Genomic DNA, 9,621 nt, shown 5'->3' with positions numbered 1-9,621 from the left:
ATGGAAGTGAAAGGGAATATCAAAATCGTGAGACAAAGGATAAAAAGACAAACGACTCCAAAAGCAATACTTGCAAAACCATTTGGTGTAAACCAACTGAACAACTCATGAGGGGAGGGGGAAAGGGGAAAGAGGAGGGGGGAATGAAGGAGGAGATAACAAACAGTACAAGAAACGCATCCAATACCTAACATATGAAATACTGTAACCTCTCTGTACTTACTTTGACAATAAATAAGAAAAAAAGCAACATATATTAAAAAAGAAATGTACCCATGGCCTAACATATGAAACTGTAAAAAAAATAAAAATAAAAAAGGAGACAGAGGGGATGGTAGATTTGGAGTAGAAAGATGATTGATGGATGCCCACTTAGTGGTCATCACATAGTGAACTGAGTTCAAGTCTGGTGGTACTAAGGTTAAGGCACAATGGCTTTTCTCTTTCTGCCTCTGGGTGGGGCTGTCCATGAAGAAAGGTCCTGGAACAAATAGAGCCAAGTTTGTTGCTATGCCAACAGGAACTAAGTGACACAGTGGACAGAACAAGGATGCTTTCCCTGGCTCAATCACTTTCTTCAACAATGATCATTTGCCACATCAACTTACCTTCCCAAGCATGAAGCATCCCAGGATTTGCTATTAAAAGAAAGACATTTTCTTGCTCATTACAGCCTGCAATGCAAAACATCCAGAGATGCAAAGAATCCTGTTTTCACCATTAAAGTAGAAATGATTTCTGGCAGCTTTGAGGGAAAACGCAATTATTTCCCTTCCTGTCACAGTGTTTCCACACTCACCTAGAGATGAGAACACCCTATTAAAACAGACTCATCTTCTTTGGAAAGATGCCAATGGGTAACCTCTTGTGACCTGGGAGTGGGACACAGGTCCCTGGTCCTCATCTCTCTGGAGGCAGGGTCACCAAGGACAGAGGGAATTAGACAGCACTGACTCATTGCCACTTGCATGCTGACCACAGAGAACAAACTTTACAGAGAACAGAGTCAGTGCTTTGGGAAGAGCCCACCCTTGACCCAAAGCCTGTAACCCACCTACACCAGACTGCTACAGACTTTTTTGGCTCCTCTGCTCATGGGAAGATTGGGTGCCCCTCTTTCGGATGGAATCACACCATTTGGATTGACACTCAGGTCTGCCCAAAGGGGTACCTGTAGGTCCACTTGCTCTGACTGAGCTTCTGAGCCATGAGAAGAACTCCCAGCCAAGGTGGCTTCCTACTTAGTGCTCTAGGCTATTTTCTGGCCACTGGGCTGATCAAGGTGTGAGCCCTCGTTGTGGGACCTCTTCCTTTCTATTCCAAGGAAGAATCAGTGAGGTGGTGTTCTATCTCAGTGCAACAACATGCTTATCCATCTGTTTGAATCCCTAAAGATTGATTTATTGACTCCATCTGGTGCCGTGAGCAATGCTGTCATCACCCAAGATAGGCATCCAGAATAGATGAATAATGAGAGTCCCCCCACATGCACCTTATCCTCCTGCTTTTGCTCTAATATTTTTCTATACTGCATTAAGAACCCACTCTTTTGGAAGGAGGGATATTATCCAAAAAGAAATGTATTATTCATCTGACTTATGTAACTGTAACCAATCTGTATATCATCTTTATAATAACAATAAAATGTTTTAAATAATTCACTGTGTTAATATGTGTGGCAGTGATGTATCCTGATTTATTTATTTTACACCTTTTTCACAGCATCAAGTGCAAAATAGATTCTACTGAACGGGAAAAAATTAGAGCATCATTTATTAGGATATATATGATAGTATGAGTGGGATAGTAATAAAATAACATGGAGATACAAGTCTGTATTGAAGACAAATTTTATAGATAAATACACACCATTTTCTGCTTTCAAGCAAAAAATAAAGGGAAGCACATATAAAAGTATGATTTCTACTTGTATGTCTTGAATAACCAATTTCATTATTGAGATAGGGAAGACACTTGGGAGTAAGTTTAACAAGAGAGCTATAGATGAGGACCTTGGAGAATGAAGGTGAATGGTGTGCCCTTAATGGTGAGCACATAAATTTATTTAGCTTTCTGATCATCTGTCTCTAACTCTAAGAAATCAAACCTGCTAGATGAATGCAATCTAGTTAAGCCCAAGCCAGCAGGACTCAGACTGGCCTGAAGTTTCCTGATTTCTCTATTTTGGCCTCCTAAACATTGATTTTACAGGTATGTGCCACAGAATCTAGCCAAGACAATGACCAATATGTTAATGTAAAATTTGATTCACCATTCATGTTTTTAATTAACAATACATGGATGGGTATAATATCTCTCCTATGATAAAGAATTTTCTCTTCTAATTCAGATATTTTTTATTCTATGGACCATATATGCAGCCTAATGGGAAAAGGGAAGTATCACATGCTCATTCAAAGACTGCTCAAGGGAAAGAATTTACTTCCTGGTCCACTCATATAACAAAGGGACATGATCATTTGACCACCTGTTTCACCAGTAATGAAAATGCCACAACCTCTGGCATCTGGGAATGTTATTACACATTTCCATGTCAAGGAAGAAGTTGTCAAGGCTGCTATTTTTGAAGACATGTAATAAAAAGTGTCATGATCTGCTTCTTTCTTAAGCAAGATACAAAGCCTAGGTTGCCATGAAACCAAACAATTTAATATAAAGTAGAAAATTCAATCAATCAATCTTTGAACGCTTCCATTTCCACACACTTCAAACAATATACTCAGAATAATATGACCTATTTTTAATGTCTTTAAGGGACAACCAGAACTTTTTTTGTTAGCTTTTAGTGTGATGTTATAAACAATAGAAGTAAGTATTTTCCAAGTTTCCTAATTGGATACTTCACGAAAAAATGTTAACATGGCTAACATGAATTTAATATCCTATGATTCTTTCTGATATGTTGAAATCCTAACATCAATTAGACCTTTAGATAATTTAAGTTGCCTTTGCATTTCAAACTCATAATATTATTGGAATTCATGCCCATAATAATTTCATATAAAGTTAACACCAGAGATTAGCTTTTAGCACATGAGGACTCCATTTTGGATCATTGATTAGGAGGAGATAATATGAGATTAATGAGTATAGATTATGAAGCCGAATTAACACACTTATTATGTAGTTTTCTTACACCAAATCATTCAGGTTCTTATTTTCACTCTTTTGGAGCAACAGTGTGAAATTGTGAAAGGTTTTTTGTGGACTCAGAGTAAATATGTGGCTGGCATGATGAATCTTTCTAAGGCCATGGCCAGGATTTGTTTATCTATCTTCTCTGAATCAGACTGTGTATCTATTATTCTATTCTGTCACTGGAAAACACTAATTTGAGGTATTATAGTGCTAAATATAATACAAGATAAACACGAATCCATGAGTAAGGTTAATGTGCAAAGGATACATAACGATCTCTGTACCATGGTAAGAAATGACCCCCAAATTGCTTTGGAGATACATTGCAACAAAAGCAAAGGAACAAATAGAAACAGTAACAAGAGTTGTAATGTTCACCATCACATTATAAAACAAAATTTGAATAAGAAATTATTTTCTGGTATTAAATTCAGAGAAAAATTTCTTCTGTGGTTTTTATAAAACTGGAAAATACATTACAGAGAACATTGTCCTCAGAAGCATCCTATCATTAAAGTGTAATAACCAGCTATTTCATATGACTCTTTTTGATTATATACTTCAATGTAGGTGGACAACATTATGTCAGATAGCATTTTCATTAAATTAATTCTACAAAAAGACAAAATAATGTGCCTCAATGTACATCTCTCTAATGTCTTAGTTTGATTAGTGAAATAAAAACCTGGGGAAGCAAATATGATATTTTTCACTTGGATTATTATACATATAACTTTCCTACCACAACTTGGATTTAGATAAGAAATAGACCAAAAAATTGAGGCTATAATGTCAGATGATCAATTGGAACAAAAATTCCCCAAGTTGGCAATTACAGAATAACTCTTAATATTTCAAAATTCCCTAAGTAGCTTTGAGGTAGCTATCATATCATAAAACTTACTCAGATAATTTAATAATCATTTATGGATAGATAACACCATATTGTATGTTCTCAGAAATATAAAGAAATGAGCTGACATGATGTCAAAGTTCAATGACATAACCTAGTGTATTTGTTTTAATTTTTAAATTTAATTTTTAAATTGTATAATTCAGAACTTATAACTATGTTGAAAAGGTCATGAAAACATATCTACTATGTAATTTAGGAATACTTTTATCACCTTGAACGTCAATTCTAGTCACATTAGAAGACATTCTTGCGCCATTAACGTACTTTGTGCCTATATAAATTGCCTGTTCTGAATATTTTTTCATAAATAAAATCATACACTATGTGTCCTTTTGTGATTGACATTTTTCACATTGCATAATTGTTCTCAAGTTTCATCCATGGTGTAAAATGTATCAACAGTTCATCCTTTCATTGAATAATATTTCATTGAATGACTATACAATATTTTGATTATTCATTTATCAGTTGCTGGACATTTGAGTGTTCTGTACTTATGGACCATGATGATTGATGCTACAATGAACCATTATTTACATGCTTTTGTGATAACATACATTGTAAATTATTTAGAGTATATACTTAGGCATGGGAATTGCTGAATCATATGATAACTTTATTTTAACTCTTTGAGGAAATGTTAAACTATTTTCCACAATGAATATATCATATTGTATTCCCACAAGGTATGTATTTGGGTCAATTTTTTACCACTTTTGCCAGCATGTTACTGCCTTTGTTTTTATGATAGCCATTCTGGTAAATGTGAAGTGTATTTTTCTAAATGATAATGATCTTGAGCATGTGCTTACTGGTCATTTGTATAGCTTCTTTGAAAAGAAAACATAATTAAATCCTTGGCTAATGTTAATGGGTGTGTTTACTTTTTATGACTGAATAAGCTACCATCTGAATGCTTGTCATAGTCTCCACCTTTCCCCACACATCTATGGAAACCTACCCTCTAGGTGCTGGTAGTAAGAGAAGGGGCCTTTGGTAGGTGGTTAGGTTAGGAATGCTCCAACCTATGTCAATAAATTAAATAAAAAGTTAACAAAGAGGCATGGTGTCCCATTCTTGTAATGCCAACGTTCAAGAGGGTGAGACAGAAGAACCACAACTTTGAGATTTACCTGGGCTACAAAGGAAGTTGTAGGACAGCCTGCAGAGCACTACCCTGTCATAAAAAAAGAAAAAAGAAGAAAATAGAAATCAATGAAACAAAACACCAAAAAATGCAGAAAATGAATGAAACAAAAACCTAATTTTATGAATAATTAGAATAAAATTTAAAGATTTGTACAGGTCAACTAAAGAAAAAGAGAATATGCAAATGACAGTAGCAGAAATGGAAGAGAGATCATCACTAGCGATTACATAAACTCCTGATTTCAGAGATAATACACAGGAATATTATGAGTCTACGTGCACAGTTGATAACCTAGATGAAATGGAAACAAACTCACATGGTATTAATAAGATATTCTGATATTAGAATCTTGTGATAAGCCATTATCAATAAAAAGAGAACAAACCATTAATTAATAGCTTTCTAAAAAATAAAGTTCCAGGTCTAGATGAATTTTCCAGTAAATTCTGCCAAATATTTAAGAAGAAATTATGTTGATTGTTTATTATGTATTCCAGAAAAGAGAGACACACAGACCAACACCCTTTATGAACATAAATATAAAAATTATCAAAATATATTAGCAACATAAATCCAACAATGTACAAAAACAATTACACAACAGGGCCAGGCATGATATATTCCAGCTATTCAAACTTGACTAAACTTACAAAAATCTATATAAACCAAGTACTAGAGGCTCACATTTGTAATTCTGGCTAAGATCCAGAAAACTGAGGTTTGAAGCCAACATAGGCAGAAAAGTGAATGAGATTCTATCTCCATAATGAGCAGCAAAAGCAGAATCAGAGGTATGGCATAATGGTAGAGCATCCAAGCAAGGAGATTGAGTATCAGACCCTGAGTTCAAACCCATTTGTGTGTGTGTGTGTGTGTGTGTGTGTGTGTGTGTACACTACTTATACTGATATATATGTATGTATTTTTATTTCTTTACTGGAAAGGTAATGTAAAGGGAAATGTAAAGTACATTTCTTTTTAAACACTGTAACCTTCTCCCTCATTTTTTTCCACTTACCCCTTTCTATTCCCCTTCCCCCCAAGTTGTACAGTTCATTTCCCACATGGTGTCAAGTGAGTATCATTGTTACATTAGTAAATCATTAGTCCTGCTGTTTCTGTGATTCCCTTCCCCTTTTGCGGATCAGATAAACTTACATACAAGACAAAAGGTACAGAAAACTAAAACAGAAAAAATATAAACATAATAAGAACCTCTTGTTTTCAATTTTAGGAGTACATAATGATCCATTTCATTATATATGGTTCTATGTGCTTAGCAATTGGGGTATTGTGATCCCATTAGAAACATCATAAACATATTCTAGTTATTACAAATGAGGGAAACCTTGTATCCTACTTTTCTTTGGGCCTGACTCTGTGTGTGTGTGTGTGTGTGTGTGTGTGTGTGTGTGTGTGTGTATCAGTATAATTCATCACAGCAACGGGCTAAGGAAGAAAATTATGATATCAATAGGTGTGTAAAAAGCATTTCACAAAATCCAACATAAATTCATCATAACAGTTCTCAGAAAACTAAGAATAGAATGGACTTCATTTAACTTGTGAAAACTTACAGCGAACATCAAACCTAATGGTGAGAAACAAGTCAAAGATGTTCCTTCTCACCACTGCTGTCCTATCCTATTTCACACTGAAAGTACAAATTAATGTAGTAGAGCAAAAGAATAAATGCAACATGTACATATTAGAAAGGGAGAATTAAATTGTATTTGTATGGAGAGGACATGATCGGCAATGTTGAAAAATCTGTTTAAAATACACCAAAAAATCTTAAAAATAACAAAATATTACAGCTAGAGTGAAATATACCTGATTAAAATTGAAAAGTCAATTGTTTTCTCATAGATAAGAAATGAAAATTGAAATTTAAAATTCAAAACAGAATACCATTACATAGCACAAAACTATGAAATACTTGAGTACACTTCTGACAAAATGTATCCAGCACCTATATGGAAAAGACTAAAAATAATGAAAAATCAAAATCAACCTAAATATATGGATATATTACATGTGCATATATAGGAAAAACACTGGGGATTTTTCTTTTGGTTTCATTTACTTTTTACTTTTTTCTTATGGCAGTATTGAGGCATGAACTTAGGGCCTAGAAGCATTTTTGTGCAAAGCTAGCACTCTATCACTTTATGTACAACTAGAATTGCAGGTGTGAGCCACTAGCATCCAGCCATCTTTTACTACTACTACTACTACTACTACTACTACTACTACTACATTGAGACTCACTGTTTTCAAGATTTCAATTCTTCCCATGTTGGTCTATTGATTTAATGCCACCCCAACCAAAATCTCAATCAGTTATTTTGTGGATACAAACAGACTGTCTGAATTTTACATGAAAACACAGGTCTCAAACTAGCCAATATAATATTAAACAAGAAAAACTGATACTCTCCAACTTCAAAACTTACTATAATCCAGGCTCCGGTAGCTCTTGCTTATAACCGTAGTACTCAGGAGACTGAGATCTGAGGATCATGACTCAAAGCCAGCCCAGGCAGGCAAGTCCGTGAGATTCTTATCTCCAATGAACCACCAGAGAACCAGAAGTGACATGGTGGCTCAAGTGGTAGAGGGCTAGCTTTGAGCTAAAGAGCTCATAAACAGCCACCAGGCCCGGAGTTCAAGCCCCATGACTGACCAAAAAAAAAAAATCAACTTATTATAAACTCATACATAGCAACCAAGATAGTGTGATATTGACAAAGAAATGGAAAAGTGATCAATGAAACAGAATGGAGAGCCCTAAAATAGACCTATAAAACAGTCCATTGATTTTTGGCAGAGAAAAAATGAAAAGTCAATGAAGAAAGATAGTCTTTACAAATGCTGCTGGAACAAGCAGACAACCATATACCAAAAAAATGAACCTAGAAATAAATCTTACAGAGTTCAGGAATATTAACTCCAAATGCATCATACCTAAATGTAAATTTCAAAATTATAAAAAAAAAAAATCTCTACAGAGAAAACATAGAAGAAAAGCTGGATGACCTTGGCTTTGGCAATTATTTTGAAATACATCAGTAAAAGAAAACTTAAATATGAACAAAATGAAGATATACAGCATTAAAATTTAAAAGTTCTGCCTTGTGTAGAATTTAAAGAACTCAACCCTTTCCAAGGCTGGCCAAGCTCATACCTGTGTAGTTTGGACCTATGGAGAGAGCGCTGAGGACATCAGCTTGGGGCTCCTGAGAGCCAGCATGCAAGAGATGCTGGGGTTGGAGGAGGAAACCATAGGAGAGTCTGAAAATGCCACTGACATGTCATTCATGAGCTTACATAGTATTATGACATTGTTCCAACCAGTCCAAACATGTTGTTTTAGATCCAACCTTGCAAGTTATAAAGGCCTTCTTTGTCTTTGTATCTAAGTAGTGCTGCTGTGGAAGAACAAAAACCAGAGCTTTGTAGGAATGCTAACACTTACAGATTTCATAAATAAACCTCATAGATACAATAATCACCTGTGGTACTAATTCATAGATTTAAAAGAAACCTCAGATTGAAGCATGAAGGGAGCTATATTTTCAAGAAACATTCAAGCCTTTAGTGAAAATATCTCCAAACCTCTTTAATATTGTATTCTTGTTGACCAAAATTGAAGTCCACAGGTTGTCACTTATTGACCTTATCAATGAGAATAAACTTTATATGCTGGTGTGGAAAAAAATACTCAAGTTCTACCAGCTTTGTGTACCTTGTATGAGAAAGCTTGCCTTCATGATGCTTTCATCACCAGGACAAGCTTGGAGTAGGGCCATACCACAACATTGCCAAAGCCTAGAACATATTTGTGGAAATACATATATCAATACTGCCCACAGGAGATAAGTCAGGTAAGGTTGTATATATTTATTCCAAATTAGATGTGATTACTCTTGCTTCTGAGATGAGATACAATAGCATAGATAACACAGTGACCAAACTCCTATGGTACCTAACACTGTATTTTAAAGGTGTGTGGAAATTTTGCAATCTAGAAACCCTAGAGGTCATCACACACAGAATAATAAGAGCTGAGGCCCATCACATAGGTAATAGATGAGGCAGACAACATAGTGGGTAATACCTATCAGACAGTTTTCAAGCCTTAAGACTCACAGTAGCAAGTACCAAGCAAAAGGAAATGGAAACAGAATGAATTCCATAAATGCAGAAAGGTTCATAGGAAAATTGAAAGAAAATTTCTAGATCATATGTTTCTCATGAACACTGGTTGCAGTTGGAGAGAGAAAATGGCAAAAAAAAAAAAAGCAGAAAAGAATATCCAGAATTAATGATGGGTATTTTTTGAGTGACATAAATATTAAAAGGAGCTCATGTGTTTAAAGATTCAGGATTGCAT

At 35.0% G+C, this 9,621-nt stretch overlaps 1 pseudogene; it reads left to right on the top strand.

Moving 5' to 3' along the window:
- Nucleotides 1-3,399: 3,399 nt before the first annotated feature.
- Nucleotides 3,400-9,417, top strand: LOC125342961 (annotated as a pseudogene).
- The last annotated feature ends 204 nt before the right edge of the window (nucleotides 9,418-9,621 follow it).

This window comes from Perognathus longimembris, chromosome 28 (genome assembly GCF_023159225.1).
Source record: "Perognathus longimembris pacificus isolate PPM17 chromosome 28, ASM2315922v1, whole genome shotgun sequence".
Lineage (NCBI taxonomy): Eukaryota > Metazoa > Chordata > Mammalia > Rodentia > Heteromyidae > Perognathus > Perognathus longimembris.
The sequence above is the reverse complement of the archived record's forward strand: the minus strand, read 5'-3'. Positions and strand labels throughout refer to the sequence as shown.